Source organism: Antechinus flavipes, chromosome 1 (genome assembly GCF_016432865.1).
Source record: "Antechinus flavipes isolate AdamAnt ecotype Samford, QLD, Australia chromosome 1, AdamAnt_v2, whole genome shotgun sequence".
In the NCBI taxonomy this organism is placed as follows: domain Eukaryota; kingdom Metazoa; phylum Chordata; class Mammalia; order Dasyuromorphia; family Dasyuridae; genus Antechinus; species Antechinus flavipes.
The window spans coordinates 560,354,243-560,375,924 of record NC_067398.1 but is presented as its reverse complement, the minus strand read 5'-3'; positions in this window follow the sequence as shown (position 1 = coordinate 560,375,924).

The following is a 21,682-nucleotide window of genomic DNA, read 5'->3' as shown; positions in this document are numbered from 1 at the left end:
CTTCTTTAAAATATAATGGTTCTCTCTGGGAGCAGGTTTCTTGGGGAGGTTTTCTGGAGGCAGCCTTAGTTTTGGTTCAGAGTAATAATCACCCAAATGCAGCCAAGTGCTAAAAGTTCTGATCTTTTATTGTGTCCTTCAATATAGCCCAGTTAGCTTTCTTAGAGGCCTCTCTCTCTCCTTGGTTTTAAGAGCTCTTGCAGCTTTGTCCTTTGCTTCTGCCTCTGCTTTCTTCAGCCTCCAGCCAGCACAAAGGTGGAATGGATCTAACTCCTCTAGCTCAAGTCCGAATGTCTCCAGCCAGCACCAAGGCGAAAGTTGAATTGAATTTCTCTTGTCTCTGAGAGAGAGCTTGTGGGCTTCCTCCCAGAGTGCTCCTCTCCGACCCCTGGCAATGTTCCTAAGTAAACTAACCCAAAGCTAAGAGCCTCTTTATATATGATCTCCCAAAGGTTGACTCCTCCTTCTGGAGGCAGGGATTAAGGGAGGTGTGAATTCGGATATCTCATACTAAACCCTGAAATCTCCCAAACAGGAGCTAGAGGATTTGCTAAATTAGCACTTTGTAAGGATTCCAACACCCATGCAATAAAGTCTTCCCAATTTCTCATAAACAAATGAGAAACAATATCCTCAGTGTGGCAAATGAAACAAATCTCCAGGGGGAAATTCAAACTTGGAAGACAGAGGAAGAGGTGTGTGATAGAATGAAAACCTAACCCTTGCTCACATGCAAATTATCTAGTTTTTCCTTAAAAGGTATTAAGATCATTATCTTGATTTTTTTGTGTTTTTTTTGTGTTATTATTATTATTATTATTATTTTGGCTCAGGCTGTTGACATCCCTTCCTGTTTACTTTAGTGTAAAGCAGCCATGAGGAGCTCTTGAAGGTCTCTGATGCTTGGTTGGTATATAACAATGGGAAGCTCAGTCAAGAAAGCTTCAGTCAGCTGAATTAGCTTCAAGTATTCTCAATGCTTGTCCTTGTTGAATATCCTTCTACTATGGCTAAATAAATCTGCCTTTTGTTAACTGTTGAATGACCTACCAGGCTCTCATTTTGCTCCAGCATTGAACAAAAGCTACCAGGGGACTGACCTGAGTCAGACTCAGCCAAGAACAGAAGGCTAGCTTATGTTGCTGATACCTCTCTCTGGATATTTGCTTGCCTCTTAACCCATCCCTCCAGGGAGATTAGCATGAAGTCAGCTTGGAGCTGTTGCTGGAACAGCTGTCCATCAAACCATTTTTCTCCTTGGTACTCATTTGCCGAGGCTCTACCTCCACAGCAGTCTTCCACAGCAAAACAGCATTTGCTTTAGCCTTCTCTGCTGCTGCAATCATAGCTAACTCTGCCTCTGCAGCTGATGCTCCATCCCAAAGGAAAGTTCAAATTTTGCAAGTGTTGTTCTATTTTGAAACAGTTACCAATTCAGGCTTCTTTGGTGCAGTCGATAGGGCATTAGGCTAGGAGGCAGGATAGATTTTAATTCAAATCTCTCTTCAAATATTTATTACCTGTGTGGATAAGTCACTTACTCTGTTTGCCTCGGTTTTCTCAACTGCAAAATGGGGACAATAATCACATCATACTTTATGTTTTGTCAGAATCAAGTGAGATAATGTCTTTGACATGTAATAATAGGTGCTTAATAAATCCTTGTTTTTTCCCCTCCTTTAATTTGCTTATTTGCATTGTATCTGAGCAGCTGAGTATTTACTTCTCTTTGAACTTTAGACAAACCTGGGACAACCGTCCCCCTCCCTCCATGCTTGGGAACTATTTGAAATGTTCTTTTAGAATTAGCTGCTTTGGCTAATTCTCCATGGCTGTGGACATGGAACTGTGATTACTTATTTTGCTTCTGTACCCCTAGCTACCAAAAGAAGATATTTAGCTAAAAAGAAGAAATCTTTCCTATTCTCCTTAGTATCCTCTATTTTTCCTATCTGTTCCCCTTAACCTAGCCCTTACTCCCAGATGAGTTAAAGTTGAATCCTCTTCCCTTTTCCAAGTTATAAGAAATATAATCCTCTTTATTGAGTTTACTCTTTCTGTTGCCCTTCTACACTGTGGAAGATAAGTCCATTCACTCTTCTTGGTGTACAACTTTTCATTCTTGTCTTGCCCTCACCATTAGTCCCTGGATATATACATATTTCTTTAAGTATTAGAGAAGGTTAGTGAAGGGGATAGCACTCCTATCAACATGATAAAATCCTTGATTCCCATTCATAAGCCTCTATTCTCTATGGGGGGCAGTTAGGAGGCATTGTGAATGGATAGATTTAGAGTTGGGAATAATCAAGTTTAAATCCAGCCTCCTACTAACTTTGCAGTCCTGGACAACTAATTTAACCTCTCTCAGCCTCAGTTTTTCTTATCTGTAAAATGAGTATAACCCCACAGGGTTGTTGTCAGGTTCACATGAGATAACATATATAAAACACTTTGCAAACATTATATTATTATTTTGGTATTAACTACAATAATAAATAATAATAATAGTAATTATTTTTTCACATAGCAAGAAAGGGGAAGCAGAGCCTAGAAAGACTAATCTACAAAGGCTGTTTTCATTTTTTTGCCAATCACTCAAATTTTAACCTCTTGCAATCTGGACTTCACCAATTCTCTGGGTGAATTTAATTTCTCTGAAAATGAATTTAATGGCCTTTCCTTAGTTCTTGATATCTGTAGCATTTCACATCATTGACCACTTATTCCTCCTCCTTTTTTTAACTTTAAAATTCATACTTTATATTAACTCCCCTCCCTAATACCTAATATCTCTCATTTAGAGGTCCATTTTGGCTCATTATTTCATGTTATTTGAAAATTTCTGAAATATATGTGTAAAATAGTTTATTTATTTGCCAGAATATTTGGAAAGATTTGTAAAATAATAATTGGATGCATAATTCCATGTGGGGAACACTGCAGTTACTGAAAGAAACCAAAACCAAAACAAAATATCAAAAAATAAACAACATCCTGCTTTTAGTCTGTTATACAGAAATCTACACAGCTAGTTCACCAAGTTATATTATATTTCTCTTCCAATGGGAAACAGGATAAACATGAAGTCTAAAAACAAAATAAAATATATTACCAAACTGTTATTTTAACCTGTGCCATCAGAATGTTGGCTTCCTTATTCAAAAACCAAAGAGCTTTTATATAATATACTAAAAAAAAAAAACCAAACCCACATAATCCATGAAATCTAGCCTTAAACCAAAATGGCCTATTTTTCCAAATTAGCCATAGTTGTATTGGTAGGGAAAGACAGATTTTTAAAAAACATATGTATATTTTGAGTTTCTGGAACAACACGATAACATAAATAAAGATTTTCTATAAGATTTGGATTGGTACCATTAGGTGGGCAGAGAATTTCCCAAGTGAAATTTAGGTTGTTATTGGAAATGCTGTATACGTGTAATTAGACTTCAGTCTTGCAAGACTGCTTATCATAGAAATACTATTGGTTTCCAAATAATTAAGACATACATACCCCACATACACATATATGCACATATGATGTGTATGCATATATAAATATTATATATATATATATATATATACATTTCTCTACATATACATACACACATACACGTATATACAGACATTTGTCTCTTTCCACACACACACACACACACACACATACACACACACATACACACACACACACACAGAGAATGTGCAGGGACTATACACTCACATATACACATACTACACACAACTATACTATGCATATATAGCCTTTCCTGTATAAAGAACAGTGTCCCCACATATTTTGTCAGGAGGTAGAGCCTTACAAAGTGTTTTGAGTTTTATGGTTTAAATATTAACTACTCTAATTTAAAAGTGGCTGTTTCATTTTCTCTTTCTTTGCAGCAAAACTACCATTCAAGTAAATCTTAATGTACAATATTATTCATCTTTGGATATAGAATAAACATTCCTCTTGTGATATAAGTTTAAATAATTGCAAGATAATTTATAAAATTAAATGATTTCCAAAAATTAATTTATAAAAAATAAAATAAGTTAAACAATTAGAACACCAGAACAAATTTAAGTGATCTAAAGTCACATAGCAAACTAGAAGGAAAACCCTTGTTTCTGAAGTATAGATTCTCTTCAAGATTTCAGATTATTGAATGTTATATTATAAAATATGATAAATGCATTTTATCTTCATAATACATAGGACTTTATTCTCAATATTTTCTTCTTGATTCAACTAAAAAAGCATTGCCAAGTTTATAAAAATAGTGAGGTTGATGTTATACCTGTTCCCTCAACCCTTATTGCATGTTTGTATTGCAAATGATGAGAACTAGTAAGTTCCATCTTTTTTCCCCTGAGATATTCCTTTCCCTCCATCTTTTGTCTCCATTTAAAAAAAAAGACCATCAAAACAGATCAAAATCATACCAAGCCCTCTGTTTATATTATTTAATACCTTTCTCTCATGACTGTTAAAGACATAAAGTATCTGAAGGGATTTTTTTCCTTTTCTCTATTAAAATATAAATAATTCATTGCTCTCTAGACCTTTCTCATTGCTCATACATGTTTACATTTTTAGGTTTTTCTTGTCTCCTATATTTGATTTTCTTTCTTTTTTCCCAATAGTATTTTATTTTTACAAATATATAAATATAGTTTTCAGCTATATTTATTTTTCAGTATTCTTACTCAGTTCTGTTGTTTTCATCAAGAATACATAAAAGGAGAAGAAAAACAAATAAGACTTGGGGAAGAACAGAAGTCCTCTTCGGATAACCCTATAAGATTTGAAGAAAAACTCCAGGATGCAAGTTTAACTAGTATGAAGTGTAAACACCTTCAGGCTAGCTCCGTAGAAATAGTAAGTGGGAAATCCTAGCCTCAAACTAAACCACAAGAACTTTCATCTTCTGGACAATAAGGGGAGTAGGGGGTCTGAGTCTGGGAAAATTGAAGTTGAACTTCACCTGATTAGAAACAGGAGGCCCAATTGTGCTGTTGAGATGTGGCTCTGGGTGAGAAGGATTCAACACACCTGATGAGTACAGAAGGAGGAGGCAGAGTTGCTACTGATTTAAGGCACTTATAAGAAGGTGAAGTTCTTGGTTTGGGGTTCCAGGTCAAAGGGAACAACTGAAGTGAAACCAAAGCACCATCCCCTCCTCTTTCCAGGATTAGAATTGTATAGGATTTATCAGCAGTTGCAATAAAAGCCATAGTTTATTATTAATAAATATTATATAGTGACAATCATAAAACTGTGGTCAAAAAATATATCCAGCAAAATTAAGTATAATATTGAATTTTAAAAGTATATTTAATGAACTTTCAGATTTTTAGGATTTTGTCTCAACCAAACCTGAACTCAACAGAAAATTTAACATAAAGGGCCAAGACAAAGACTAATTTCAAGGTGCTAAACGAGGACAAAGTGTTTGTGTTTTATATATGGAAATATAAACTATATGTCTAAGATTGACATCAGTAATTGGGTAGTCCAAAAGAAAGATTGGGGCAGAGCTGAGTATGATCTGATTCTAAAAAGCAAAATTGTCTAGGATGAGGTAAAAATAGTAATTATGCTGTATAAATGAGGTACAGGGGAAAAAGGGATACAGAGGCATTAGAGATGGATGCGGAGGGCTGGTAGGTCTGAAAATCTACTCACATTGAGAATGGGTTAAATAAAGAACAATGCCTAAATATACCATGAAGGGCATACATAGCACTCTCCAAAATCAAGAAATAAGGGGAGGGGGAGGGAAAAGGATAAAGCGGGGTCTAAAAGAGCATGTAGATTTTCAGCAGTGGGACAAGGTATGTAGATAAATTGGAAAGGGATAAAAAGAGAGGGAAATGGTGACAAAGTATAAGCTTGAGTACAGAAGGATGTTTAGATGAAATTGGGATAAAAAGGGAAGTAAAGGATGAAGGGTCAAGATAAGGAAGAGATCCATTGGTGGGGGGGAATTAAATAATAGCAAAGCATGTTAAAGAGTTGAACTAACGTGGAACAGTTAGCAAGGATAGGAAATAAGAGATATACACAAACTAATAAGGATCAGGAGCAGAGTGTATTAGAAAAAAAATAGGACTGGTAAGCATTGATCTCAGACAAAGTCAAACTTAAAAATTCAGTCAAGAGAAAATTACACGTCAGCCATATTAGCATTGTTTTAGATGCAAGTCTATGTATGTATAAATATATATGGGGTGTATATATGTATATATGTAGGTAGGTATATGTATGTGTGTATATAGATATGGATATATGTATACATGGGGGTGTGAGTGTATGTGGATATGAATATATATATGTACACACACACATATATACACACACAAATATATGTATGTATGTATGTGTATATATATACTTAAATATGCCCATGCTTAATTATAGCTGTGTAAAAAGTACAGAGCAGAGAACAAAAGAACAACTTTCAGAGAAGCAAAGAAAAGATATACAGTCATGAATATAATGTCTTCTATTATTATAAATGCTTTCTTGAAATGGAAATTTATTTTATATATTTTGAATCTGCTCTGATGTTTTATTGGGCACATGATAATTCTTTACAATTTACTGTCTTTTTATATTTTGCTTTTTCTTATTTTTGTATTTAGTTTTAAGTAAATAAAAATTTAAAATATATAAAAGACCTCTATTTCATAAAAATCTTATTTTCTCCTTAAAATTACATTATATTACATTACAGATTACATTAAGTTTTTTTTTTCAAGATAAAGTATTCTTGTTTGTATGCCTTTTTTGCATTGCAATATATTATATTCCAAGATCTTTTGTCTTTCACGAGAATATCTACCAAATCTTGTGTGATCCTTTCTCCATTTCTTGAAACTTTTTTCCTTAGAATACTTAAAGTATTTTAAATTTAACCTGTAATTGTGCATTTTGACTATAATACTCCTGGGATTTTTCATTTTGGAATTTATTTCAGGTGACCAGTGGGTGCCCTCTGTTTCTAATATTTTTAAACAATTTTCATTTGTGATTTCTGGAAATATGGTTTCTAGGTTTTATTAAAATTATAGTTTTTAGGAAGTCTGATGAAACTTAAATTTTTTCTCTTTCATCAGTTTTCTGGAAGAATTCTTAATTTGTTCTTGTTTTTTCTATTTAAAACAAAAATTAGAAAATTGGGAAAATCCTCATTTCCCACTCTTTTTGGACTTGTTTGGACCTGTCCATCATTCTTTCTTTTCCCAAGAAAATCATGAATGAGCCTTGGTTCTCAATACCTTCTGTCTCTCTGATTGAATCCTCTGACTGGAAAACATAACCACGAGCAATAAAGCTCCAGCATAATCTTCTCCCTATTTCCCACCAATTATTTTTGGAGTTCTCCATTGTGCTCTCACATCCAATAATTTTTCCCACTGCCAACTATTCAGTTTCCTTTTATGTTTTGTCTTCCTCCATTAGACTGTGAGCTCCTTGAAGATAGGAACTATCTTTCTTTTTATTTTCATTTGTATCCCCAGCACTTGGCACACTGCCTAACACATTTTGAGTCATTTTGATTTTCAGGAGATTTGTAATTTGGATATTGTTTACTACTTTCTATTCTAAACTACTAATTCTGTCTTTAAATATTTTCCTTCAGAGCTCTTATTTAATTTATACTTCTGACTTTTATCTCTTTTTTTCATTTCTTCCAGAAGCTCTTGTAGATCTTTTGGCCAACCCATTCTTTCCTAAAGCTCTTATTTAGTTACAATGACACAATTCTTTTCTTATGAATTTGATTTTTGGGTATCATATCCATACAGATAATGGATGAAATTATGATAGTGGGTGAGATTACAAGGGAGAGAATATAGAAAAAGGGAAACAGGGGATCAAAGATATAGCTTGGAGAATACTTATAATTATAGAGATGAGGGAGGAATTAAGAGTGGGTAAAAGTGATGGAAAAGGATAGTTTTAAGGAATAGGAATACCTTACAGTGATTTGTACAAAGTAGATATTTGATACATGGCTGTGAGATGAATGAATGAATAGGGAATACAAAGATAGCCTTCTAGTGATTCCCTTTGATGAAACAAAGGAAGATAGGAAGTCATATAAGAAGAGGAAAAAGAAAGAGGTCCAATAGAGAAAAGCACAGTGTATAGAGGGCTGGACTTGGAGTCAAGAACACCTGAATTCATATCCAGCCTCAGATACTAGTTGTGTATTTGTGGACAAGTCACTTACCTTCTGTTCATTTCAGTGTCCTCATATAAAAAATGGGAATAATAACACTCACCTCTTAGAGTTATTGTGAAGATATAATGAGATAATAGTTGTAAAACCCTTAGCACAGTACCTGGCACAAAGCAAATACCATATGCATTTTTATTATTATTATTACTAGTAGCATGAAGACCAGTCTTTTAAGGAATTCCATAATAAGAGTACTTTGAATATCATCAGTTTAAGTTCTTTACATTCTCTGTAAAGAGAGAGAAGTTAATAAAACATGTAAATTCATAGGCTCATATTCTGTTGACATTCTTTGAAACCCAAGGACATACTTGATTTCTAGTTAAAGACAGCTGCAGTATTGAATAAAGCCTAGTGCAGAAGTCACAAACAAGGAAATAAGCTATTAAAAAAGAATTCTCTAACAGTGTCCTTCATTGCAGCTGCCAAAAGTCAGCATCTGCTCCTTGGATTCCCCTGCCATTTCCTTACTTTGCTGAAAGAGGTCAGTTTTATTTTCTCATTACCACTTCTTCCACTGGCTGGGCATCTGGATCTTTTTTTTTTTTTCTCATGTAGCATAATCCAGTATTTTCTTGAACTCATAAAACATACAATGGACAGATTAGGTAGCCCACATTATTTCTTTGGCTTAAATTTTCCAAACCCCTGCATCTCAGGCTCTTGTGACAGAAAATGCATTTCACTTTTTCATTTAACCAAGTTATTGGACAGCTTTCTTCCTTTGACATTGAAATGGGAGGAAGGAAGGCAAATTCAATCCTTTATTCCACTCAGCCTCCCCTGACTTGCCAACATTTGATGGAAAGGAAGCAGCCATTTAAGGATATGTAGAAGAGGAGGAGAGATCTATTTTGCTTTTGACCACTATTTGAACTTGACATTTTAAAGAGTTAGAATATTTAATACATTTTTCTTCCCTCCTTTTTCATCTTTCTTCCTAATTAGAACTAAGAAGCCTAATTGAATCATATTTGAAAGTACAATATGATACAGAATAAAGATGACTGACTATAGAAAGAAAAAATCTAGATTAAAATTCTGCCTTTGATGATGTGTGATCTTGGGTAAATCTTCCAGGGCCTCAGGCTCCTCATCTGTAAAAAGAAGAGTTAGATTAGATGGCTTCAGAAGTTCTTTCTAATTCTAGATCTATGATACTATGAGTGATTGTGGTTAGAAATCTAAGGAGATATTAAATGCTTGGATGAATTATGCCTTACTTTGCCATACAATATAATACAACCAATATTTATTAAACATTGAATACATGCAGAACACTCTGCTGGACACTGGGAGAGATTCAAAGTTAGGTAGGACACAGTTTCTACTCTCACAGAATTTACAGAAAAATAAGATTATAAGTAACGGTTCAATTTAATTCAATGCAATTTCATAAAATTCATTTCAGTCAATTCCAAAGTGTTCTTGGGGATGGTGATACAATGACAAAATGAAAAAGTCATTGTCAGGAACTTATATGAACTAAATTAGAGAGATATAAAAAAAGAATGCTGTGTGGTGCTGGGGAGGTTGTCATTAACTAGAAGGACAAGAAAGGCTCCCCGAAGGAAATAGCACTTGAGTTGAGGTTTGTAGAATGGAGATAAATTAATAGTGGAAGAGGGGAAAAGAACAATCTAAACATAGAAGAATAAAATACAAGTAATGTTAAAGAACTGGGGAATACTTTAGTTTGCTTAGGGCATAGAATATGTGGAAGGGATGGATATTAGACAAATCTGGGGAGGTGAGGTGGTGCCAAATTGTAGAAGGCCTTGAATGCCAGGCAGACATTTTATACAGCCAGGAGGGAACCACTGACAACTTTTGAGAAGATTAGTGAGAGTGGCAGAGATCTTGGCAGCCATATGAAGGAAAAGTTAGGTGGAAAAACAAGTAAAGGCAGTAAGATCTTTTAGACTTTTAGAAGTCTAATGTAGTAAGTGGTAAAGATGACTGAGATGGTGCTATTAGAAATAGGGCAGAAAATGAGTGTGAGAGACAGTATTGCCAGGAACTGGTCAGAAGAGGTAAAGGAGAGAAAAGATAAAAAGGTAACCCGATGGTGGTAAACATGGGATTTGGAGTGAGTGGGGTGCCAAAGACAAAGTCAAGTTAGAAAGTGTAAGTATCAAGAACAAACTTTGACTCAATAGTGTGCCTGCTAGCTTCTTGTAGTCCCAGGTCAGGTACATAGTCCACTCTATACTGTGACTCTATGATGGTTCGGAAGTGGGTATTCAGATCATTTTACCCCAAGTTCTCATATGCTGTAGCATACTACCAGTCAAAATACACTATTTGGATTAGATTCATTTAGCTTTAGACCTTGATCCTAGACTGGGGTAACTATTAGTCATTTAAACTGTAATGTGAATAAGTGTATCAGATTCTTGTTAGGTTTTGTTGGGGTAGGAGGGAAAGAATGAAGTGCTTAAGAAATGGGAGAGCTGAAAATTGGGCCTGAGTGCTCACAGATGAGGGACAAAGCTGCTGTTGAGCAGGTGATGTCATGAGAGGGAGAAGTGGAGCACAGAGTGAAATGAGTATGGGATACGGGGGCCATCAGGAAATGGTCAGGGCTAGAGATTCACCAATCAAGAAAGTGGTTCTTACAGTGGAGACATCCTCAAGGTGGGAGAAAAATAACTCAGTTTCATATAAAACTATGTCTCTGGTCTGACTCAGTGAGAGTTTTCACCCAGATCAAACTCATGATACTGGAAACATTCTTTTCTGTTATGTCATTTCCATTCTTTTTGCTTTGTTCAGTGACTCTCATTTTCTTGTCGTTTCCATGCTCCCTAAACTCAGACCTTGAATGTTCAGCAGTCTCTCAGGGTGGAGAGGATCCTGAGTTTACAAAGGCTATGCAAGTGAAGCCTAAGTTCTGATAGGTCCAACTGATCTTGAAAGGTTTTGAGTATAAGCTCAAGGCTGGTTGCCTGTTTGTTCAGAGAGGCTTATTTTCAGAAGATTGACCAGCAAATAATGAATTTTTCTAACCAATATGACTTGACAAAGTATGGAAGGACTGCCATCTCCATGAGTAGAAAGAAGGCTGGTGAAATCAATGAAGGATGGAAGTGAATGTATTTGGAAGCACAAAGCCTGCGCCTTTAAGATTCTTTTTAGGAAAATATAGCAACATGGCGCCTCTGTTTATTGTTTGTTATTTTTTATTGAATTTGTAATAATAACAACAGCAACCACAGGAGTAAAGATTTATTAAGCAGCCAAATTTGTGGTAGGCGTAATGTATGGGATATGGGAAGGGAGTATCTTCACCTCTGAGGAGGTTATATTGCAGAGGAGCCACAAATACCTTTGGGAAGAAAGAAGACACTTTAAGAACAGACACAGAGTCTGGCTATTTCTCTTAAATGTGGATTATCTTACTTTAGCTATTTGTGTAGCTTGAGATGCATGATTAGCAGACTGGGGAATCTCCGGACACTTGGAATAGGGGAAGTCCAATATGAAGATTTCCTTATTCAGAGATCAGAGTGAATATGGGGGTGAGTTGGAGGTGGGGAAGGAACCCAGGAAGATCAAGGCTGAGAATTAAAAAAAAAAGTTGTAGAAGAATTGGGAAGGGCTCCCAAACTTGATGATGATGATGATTAATGATGATGATGATGATGAAGATGATGATGTCCTTGGAAAACCAAAAAAAACTAAGATACTCCAAAGCCTAGTCCCACTTAAATCATCTAATCCACCTTCCTTATTTTATACATGAGAAAATTGAGGTTAAGAGAAATCAAGGGACTTACATTCCAATGAAAAACAACTCTTTTTTTTTTTTTTTTTTGGTAAAATGTTAAGACTTGTATTGTACACTTTCCCCATAATGATCCTGTGACACAGATAACACAAATATTTTTACTCTCATTTTACAGGCAATAAAACTATGGCAAATTGAGGAGTCAGATTCAAAATCAGGTCTCCTGATTCTTTATTCTGTGTGTTTTCCATCATACCTCATTGGTTGTCCAAAGACAGTTCCTTAGAAGATTTGGCACATCTTTTAACTTTCCCTGTTTATACTCTTCTGCTATTTTGTTTCATCTTGTTTCTAGTAGTTAAAAACACCGAAAATTTTTCTAACCTCGAAAGTTTCTGTTCTCTTTTTCAAGGCTGGGAGGGTTAGGGGGATAATTTCTTCTCCATACATGCTATAGGAAAGAAACCCTAGACTCTGGTCAGAGACTCTTTCAGCTAAAGTGGGTCAATCCTTGGAGTACTTCCTTGAGTTTTGCAGAATTGGTGCTTCAGGGGAGCTAGCCCTGAATTGTGAAATGTCTCTGTGATATTTATCCTGGTAGGATGCCCCATATCTTGATTTCCAAATCAGAATTATGATAACTCATATTTTTTAATCAAGAACAGAAATCAATATAAAAGACACCACTGAAAAAAGTTTATTTTCGTAAGTATGCCAAAGAACTTGGGCTAAGATAATGGCCTTGAAAAATAAGTCATAACCAGATTTCAGTGTATTTGTCAGATGTGTCATTTGCATAACCATTCGCAGTTCCATTCATAAGGCCATCACATCATAGATTCAGAGTTGGAAAGAACCTCAGGGACAAGGTAGTCCAGTTCCTTTATTTAACAGATGAGGAAGCTGAGTCAGGGAGGTTAAGTGATTTGCTGAGATCTCAAAGGGAGTATGTTGGAAGTAGCATTTAAATCAAAGTTTCTTTTACTCTACAGTCAGTACTTTTCCTGTCATATCAAACTGCCCTTAATTATGATCTTTTTAGCCTTCATAAAAAATGATTCACCTTGCAGAGGGACCTCAGTCAGTATCTTAGCAAGTCAGCAGTTTCACTGATGATAATTAAAACCAGTGGGATTCTGAGAATGGGAATTACCATCTCTGATGCGACCATCTTGTTGGGTGTGACTGCTTCTCCTCATGATTTCTGTAGGACTGTGGAGGATCCCTTCTCCAGATTCTCTCTAAGAGACACTACAATGGGACTGTAAAGAAGGCTTTTCCCAAATTTCTATCCACAAATTTCTATCTTACCCTTTTGGGTAAGAGATGGATTTTTTCATAGAAATTACTTATCAAGTTGGATTAATTCAGTTTCCCTAGAAATCTTTAAATATTCTTCCTCAAGTATCTAGTGTTTTTATGAAACTTATAGAATTATATTTAAGAAAATATATAGAAATCGCAGTGTCTTTTGTTCCCAACACCTTAAATTCCTTAGGAGTAGAATAAGGAAATCAAGGGACATTTATGACATTGACCTTCTCAGATCCAAAGCCAAGAGTGCTCCTGTAATTGGAGCTAGCCCAGCCATCTTAAAAATTCTTCCATTGATTTTTGACCATTTCTCAGTGACTGTTGGTTGATAGTATGCTATCATCTAAGAAACACATTATAAATTTAACTAAGAGTTACAAAAGACTTTTAATATTTATTAGTTTATTTATAAAATACATCACCCCAAGCTTATCATCAGATTAGATTTTTGAGAATTTACAGTATTGAGTCAAAACAGCTAGTTTGAGGTTTTTCCTAATGATAACTACCATTTATGCAGCACTAAGATTTGCAGATGTCTCTTTTGATCTTTACAACATTACTGAGAGATAGGTGCTATTATTATCATCTTCATTTTACAAATGAGGAAACTGAAGCAGACAGGCTGAGTGATTTGCCTTGATAACAGCTAGTAAATATCTGAGCTCTGATTTCAACTCATGTTCTAGTCACTGTGCCGTATAGCTACCTTTTTATTATTGTACACATTTTAAAATTACTCATTAGTAGAATCCCTATCCAATAGAAAGCCCTTCAGGAAAAACAAAAACAAACTTTTCACTGTATTACTTTCTATGCTTTGTATGGTGGTGATGTAACTTTTTGAAAAACTAAAACTTCTCAATTTATATAATACCTTGTTATCCAATGTTTCATACATACAGACTATATTTGTATTCATATCATAAAAATTGAGTCTCACACTGGCTCCAAATAGCACAAGCTAAAGGGGGAAGTTTGTAATTGTCTGTTTAATTTGGGCTAGGGAAACAGCCAAGTTGGGTTTTTTTGGTTTTAAAAAAAATTCAGTTTGGGAACCACATTATGTGTCATTGTAACTAAATTTTTCCTTCATTTTTTTTTCTGTATAGACAAAGTTATAGTGATAAACACTTTAGACATTCATATCTCCCCACACTATGTCCTCCTTTGAGGATGATTAGGTCTTCCTTCCCTGATGAAGAGAGATTCCTTTTCCTTCTCTAAGGCCAATTTCTGGATCTTATACCCCAGGTTTCCTTTTTCAGGTTGACCACATTTTCACCAGTTATCTTTAATTTCTCTAAATAATCTTGTTCCTCTCTTGTTGTCCTGAAGCATGCCCAAATCTCTCCCCTCCTTTAAAATGTTCTCATGAGTAATTACTATCCTTAATCTCTCTTGTTCTTATTTCATTCAAATTCCTTGAAAAAGTTATTTTCCCCTCACTTTTCCTCTCACAATGCTCTTCTAATCCTGAAATCTGACTTCTGATCTGTTCTCTCAACTGAAACTTCCTTCTCCAAGGTTACTTATGATCTTTTAATTGACAAGCGTAATTGTCTTTTCTCAAGCCTCATCCTTCTGGACCTCTCTAACGTATCTGACACTAATGATCATTTTCTCCCTCTCTGGCTTTTCACGAAATAAATTTTCTTGATTCTCTTTCTATCTATATGACCACTCATCAGTTTTCTTTTCTGGATCATCACCCATGTTATATCCCCTAATTGTGGGTATACCCCAAAGTTCTGTTTGTGGCTCTTCTTCTCTTTGCACTTTCTCAGTTGATGACATCATCAGCTCCTGTGATTTAATGATTATCTCTATTCATATGATTCCGAGATCTAAATTTTTTCTTTTCATTTTTTATTTTTAATGGTTACATATGTACATTAATTTTTAATGCACATTTACGAATCATGTTGGCAGAGAACAAAAGGGAAAAACCACAAGAGAAAATAAAAAGGAAGAAAAAGAAAAAAAGTGAATCAGTATACATTAACTTACATTCAATCTTCATAATTCTGTTTCTGGTTGCAGATGGCATTTTCTATCTAAACTTTATTGGGATTGCCTTGGATCACTGAACTGTTGAGAACAACTAAATTGTTTATAGTTGTTCATCACCCAATTTTGCTGTTACTATGTACAATGTATTCCTGATTCTGCTTGTTTTGCTCAGCATCAATTCATGTAAATCTTTCCAGGCCTTTCTAAAATCAGCTTGTTCATTTTTTAAATAGAACAATAATATTCCATTACTTTCAAATATTATAACTTATGTAATCATTCCCCAATTGATGGGCATCTACTAATTCTCCAATTCTTTGTCATCACAAAAGTATTGCTACAAATATTTTTGCACATGTGGGTCCTTTTCCCTCCTTTATTATTTCCTTGTTATACAAGACCTAGTAGTAGCATTATTGGATCAAAAGGTATGTACAGTTTTATAGCCCTTTGGGAAGAGTTTCAAATTGCTCTAAAAATGGTTAGATCAATTCATAATTTTTACAACAATGCATTATTTTCCTAGTTTCCCCACAACCCTTCCAACATTCATCATTCTCTTTTCCTGTTATTTTAACCAATCTGAGAGGTGTGAGATGGTATCTCAGAATTGTTTTGATTTGCATTTTTCTAACAAATAGTGAGAGTATTTTTATATGACTATATATGGCTTTATTTTTTATATAGTCTATGTTCTTTGATCATTTTTCAATTGGGAAATGATTTGTGTTCTTATAAATTTAAAACAGTTCTATATATATATATATATATTAGAAATGAAGTCTTTATCAGAAACACTGGCTGTAAAAAAATTTCCCCAGCTTTGCATTTCCCTTTTAATCTTGTTTTTGTTGGTTTTGTTTGTGCAAAAACCTTTTAATTTAATATAGTCAAAGTTGTCCATTTCGTAGTTCATAATATTTTCTAATTTTTCTTTGGTCATAAATCCTCCCTTTTTCAAAGATCTAATAGATAAACTGTCCCTTGCTTTCCTAATTTTCTTATGGTATCATGCTTTACACCTAAATCATGTACCTGTTTTCACCTTATTTTGGTACAAGGTGTGAAACAGAGGTCTGTGCTGAGTTTCTTATATATTATTTTCCAGCTTCTCCAGCAATTTTTGCAAAATAGTGAGTTCTTATCCCAGAAGCTGAAGTTTTGGGATTTATCAAATATTAGATTACTATAACCAATGATGATCATGTCACATGTATCTAACCTATTTCACTGATCCACCATTTTATTTCTTAGTCAGTATTAAAAGGTTTTAATGGCTGTTGCTTTATAATATAGTTTTAGGTCTGGTACTTCTAGGCCACCATATTTTGTATTTTTTTCTCACTAATTCCCTTGATATTCTTGTCCTTTTGTTTTTCTGGATGAATTTGTTGTTCTTTTTTCTAACTCTATAAAATTATTTTTTCTTAGTTTGATTGGTATGGCACTGAACAAGTAGAGAAATTTAGGTAGAATTGTCATTTTTATTATATTAGCTTGACCTACCCATGAGCTTTTTTCCAGTTATTTAAAGCTGACTTTATTTGTGTGAAAAGTGTTTTGTAGCTGTGTTCATATAGTTCTTGGACTAGTCTTGACAGGTAGACACCTAAATATTTTATTTTATCTACGGTTATTTTAAATTGAAGTTTTCCTTCTATTTTTTGCTGCTGGGCTTTGTCAGTAATATATGTAAATGCTGATGATTTTTATGGGTTCATTTTATATCCTGCAACTTTGCTAAAGCTGTTAATTGTTTCAAGCAGGTTTTTGGATGATTTTCTAGAATTCTCTAGGATATAATCATAGCATTTGCAAAGAGTGATATTTTTGTCTCCTCATTGTCCATTTTAATTCCTTTAACATATTTTTCTTTTCTTATTGCCAAGGCGAATATTTCTAGTACAATATTGATTAGTAGTGGTGATAATGGGCATCTTGGTTTCACTTCATCTTATTAGGAATGTATCTAGCTTCTCTCTATTATAAATAATGCTTGCTGATGGTTTTAGATAAATGCTGCTTATCATTTTAAGGAAAAATCCCTTTATTCCTATGTTCTTTAGTGTTTTTAATAGGAATGGGTGCTGCATTTTGTCAAAAGCCTTTTTTTTTTGTATCTATTGAGATTATTATGTGATTTCTGGTTAGTTTTGTTCTTGAGATGGTCAATTATGGTAATAGTTTTCCTGATATTGAACCAGTCCTGCATTCCTTTTATAAATCCCCTTTGATCATAGTGTATTATCCTGCTGATATGTTGTTTCAATCTCTTTGCTAATATTTTATTTAAATTTTTTTCATCAATATTCATCAGGGATATTGATCTGTAATTTTCTTTGGTTGTTTTGGCTTTTACTAGTTTAGGTGTCAGTACTATATTTGTGTCATAGAAGGAATTTGGCATGACTCCTTTACCTATTTTTCCAAATAGTTTACATGGTATTGGAATTAATTGTCCTTTAAATGTTTGTTAGAATTCACTTGTAAATCCATCTGGTCCTGGAATTTTAAGTAATTTATTTTTTCTTTTTCAATCTAGGCAATTTATATTTTTGAAATTACTTCTCCATTTACTAAATTGTCAGATTTTCTGGCATATATTTGGGAAAATAGCTCATAATTATTGCTTTATTTTCTTTTTCATTGGTGGTAACTTCACCCTTTTCATTTTTGATGCTGGTAATTTGATTTTTTTCTTTCCTTTTTCTAATCAAATTAACCAAAAGTTTATCTATTTTGTTGTTTTTTTTTATAAAACTAATTCTTAATTTTATTTATTAATTCAATAATTTTCTTAGTTTAAGTTTTATTAATCTCTCCTTTGAGTTTCAGAATTTCTAATTTGGTATTAAATGGAGGTTTTTAATTTTTTTAAAGCTTTTTTAGTTGCATACCCAATTCATTGACTCTCTCTTTCTCTATCCAAATTTAGGTCCTCTTCTGAGCTCTGATGCTGCAAGAACAATTATGTCTTGAAAATTTTGTGCCAAATATCTCATTGTCATCTAAAATCTAAGAACTCATGTTTTCCACCAAATCCACCCTTCTTCCTAACTTCCCTATTATTTTGTAGGACACCACTATCCTCTTTGTCTATATATATATATATATAATTTCATTTTCTCCAATTATTTGTAAAAACATTTTTTAAAGTTTTGAGTTTTGAATTCTATCCTTCATATGAGCAGATAATTTTTAGATGAAGAAATTGAAACCATTTCTAGCCTGTAGAGGGCTGCAGATAGTGGGGGAAGTCTGGGTAAAGCATAAGACCCTTCAGCAGCTGTGAATCATAAACTTGAAGGAGTTGCAATGCAGCCTTCACAGATATTCCTTGTGGGTTGGGAATGAAATAAATTGGAGGCAACAGGGAAGAGGAGAGAGGTCAGACAATGCAATTGCCTCTCAGTGGATAGGTCAAAGAATGCAATTGCCTGTAAGTCTCCTTGTATCTTTATCATACTCTCACATGAAGAGATCCATTCTACAGGTCTAAGGTAGACCTCTAGCAGCCACAAGCACGTAGCTCCCATATCACAACATATGGGGCCCCATGTTAGGTGCCAAAATGTTATTTTATTTTATTTTTTTAAATAATTTTTTATTGACAGAACCCATGCCAGGGTAATTTTTTACAGCATTATCCCTTGCATTCACTTCTGTTCCGATTTTTCCCCTCCCTCCCTCCACCACCTCCCCCAGATGGCAAGCAGTCCTTTACATGTTGAATAGGTTACAGTATATCCTAGATACAATATATGTGGGCAGAACCGAACAGTTCTCTTGTTGCACAGGAAGAATTGGATTCAGAAGGTATAAATAACCCGGGAAGAAAAACAAAAATGCAAGCAGTTTATATTCATTTCCCAGTGTTCTTTCTTTGGGTGTAGCTGCTTCTGTCCATCCTTGATCAACTGAAACTGAATTAGCTCTCTTTATCGAAGAGATCCACTTCCATTAGAATACATCCTCAAACAGTATCGTTGTTGAGGTATATAATGATATCCTGGTTCTACTCATTTCACTTAGCATCAGTTCATGTAAGTCTCTGGGTGCCAAAATGTAATATCTAACTAGCTCTCTGGAGAATCTCAGGACCAGCCTTGGTTTTAGTGGAGGAGTGAAGTAGGCAGGAGAGCCACTAGGATGGTCAAAGATGGAGTCTCTATTTCCAGTCCTCTCTACCTCAGTATGATTAAATCATTAGAGCATACTAAGCCTGTGCCAACTAGAGAACCATTATATCATCACATCACACTGAGCAATTGCTAACTATAAGCACCCTGCTATTGATATGTAAATACCTCTTACTGTAAGTATATCTTGCTTCAGGTAGAACACAAGTGGTCATGCCCTCCTTGACTTCTCAGGAAGGGTGAGAACACCAAAGGAAAGTGGGGAACCAAACCAGACACTGTCAGCAGGTTCCCTCTGGGCTGAAGGATCTTCTACCTTACTCAGAGTTCCCCCACTATCTGTAGTCCCCTACACTAGCCATATGAAAAGGTACTCTAAATTACTATTGATCAGAGAAATGCAAGTTAAGACAACTCTGAAGTACTACTACACACTTCTCAGATTGGCAAAGATGACAGGAAAAGGTAATGATGAATGTTGGAGGGAAAACTCGGACACTAATATATTGTTGGTGGAGTTGTGAACCGATCCAACCATTCTAGAGAAGAATTTGGAACTATGCCCAAAGGAGTATCAAACTGTGCACACCCTTTGATCCAGCAATATTTCTACTGGGCTTGTATCACAAAGAGATCTTAAAGGAGGGAAAAGGATCCACATATGCAAAAATGGTTGTGGCAGCCCTTTTTGTAGCGGCAAGCTACTGAAAACTCAGTGGATGCCCATCAGTTAGAGAATGGCTGAATAAGTTGTAATATATGAATGTTATGAAATTCTATTGTTCTATAAGAAAGGATTAGCAGGAGGATTTCAGAAAGGCCTGGAAAGACTTAAATGAACTGATGCTGAATGAAATAAGTAGAACCAGGAGATCATTGTACATGGCAGCAAGAAAATTATATGATGATCAATTCTGACGAACAGGGCTCTTTTCAATAATGAGATGATTGAGGACAGTTCCAATTACCTTGTGATGAAGAGAGCCATCTACACCCAGAGAGATGACTGTGGGAATTGAGTATGGATCACAACATAGCATTTTCACTTTTTTATTGTTGTTACTTGCATTTTGTTTTCTTTCTCATTTTTTCCTTTTTGATCTGATTTTTCTTGTGCAGTGAGATAATTTTATAAATAGGTGTGTATATATATCGATTTAACATATATTTTTAACATGTTTAACATATATTGGATTACTTGCCATCTATGGGAGGGAGTGGGGGAAAGGGGAGAAAAATTTGAAACACAAGGTTTTGCAAGGGTCACTGTTGAAAAATTATCCATGCATATGTTTTGAAAATAAAAAGCTTTAATAAAAAATTCTATCCTTCCCTCCATTTCTCCCCTTTCCCCTCCCTGAGATGGTCAGTAATCAGATATGTTATACATGTGCAATCATGTAAAACATTGCCATAAGAATCATTTTGTATAAGAAGACAAATAAAAGAAAAAGAATGAAAGTAAAAAAATAGCATGTTTCATTCTGTATTAAGAAATAGCAGTTCTTTCTCTAGAGAAGGATAGTATGTTTTATCATTACTCCTTTGATATTGTCTTGGATCACTGTATTGCTGAGAATAGCTAAATATTTTATAGTTCTTCATTGAACAATATTGTTTTATATAGTGCATTAAATTGTCCTGCTTTTGCTCACTTCATTTTGCATCAGCTCATGTAAGTCTTTCCAGATTTTTCTGAAATTATCCTGTTTGTCATTTCTTATAGCACAATATTCCATGTTATCACATGCCATAGCTTGTTCAGCCATTCTCTAAGTGATGGTCATCTCTTCAATTTCCAATTCTTAGACACCACAAAAATGGTTGCTATAAATATTTTTGTACAAATAGGTCCTTTCCCTCTTTTTTATCTTTGGAGATCTAGCAGCACCATTTTATCTTTCAGTAACATATCTATAACCTCATCATAAGCTCTTGACTCTCATTCACCCACATATAAAATTAGTCACCAGATCTTGTCATTTCTATCTGTACACCCTCTCTTGTCCTTTTCTTCTCATTCACATCGCCTTCACTCCAGTACTAGCTTTCATTCCTCTTCTGGATTATTTATTATGATAGTCTTCAAATTGGTCTTATTGCCTTAAATATTCCTACTCCCAATATATCCTCTATGCAATTGCCCAAGTCATTTTTCTATAACACAGATCTATTATGTCAGCCTTCTTACTCACTAAACTCCACTGGGCTTCTATTAAAACCAGGATCAAAGA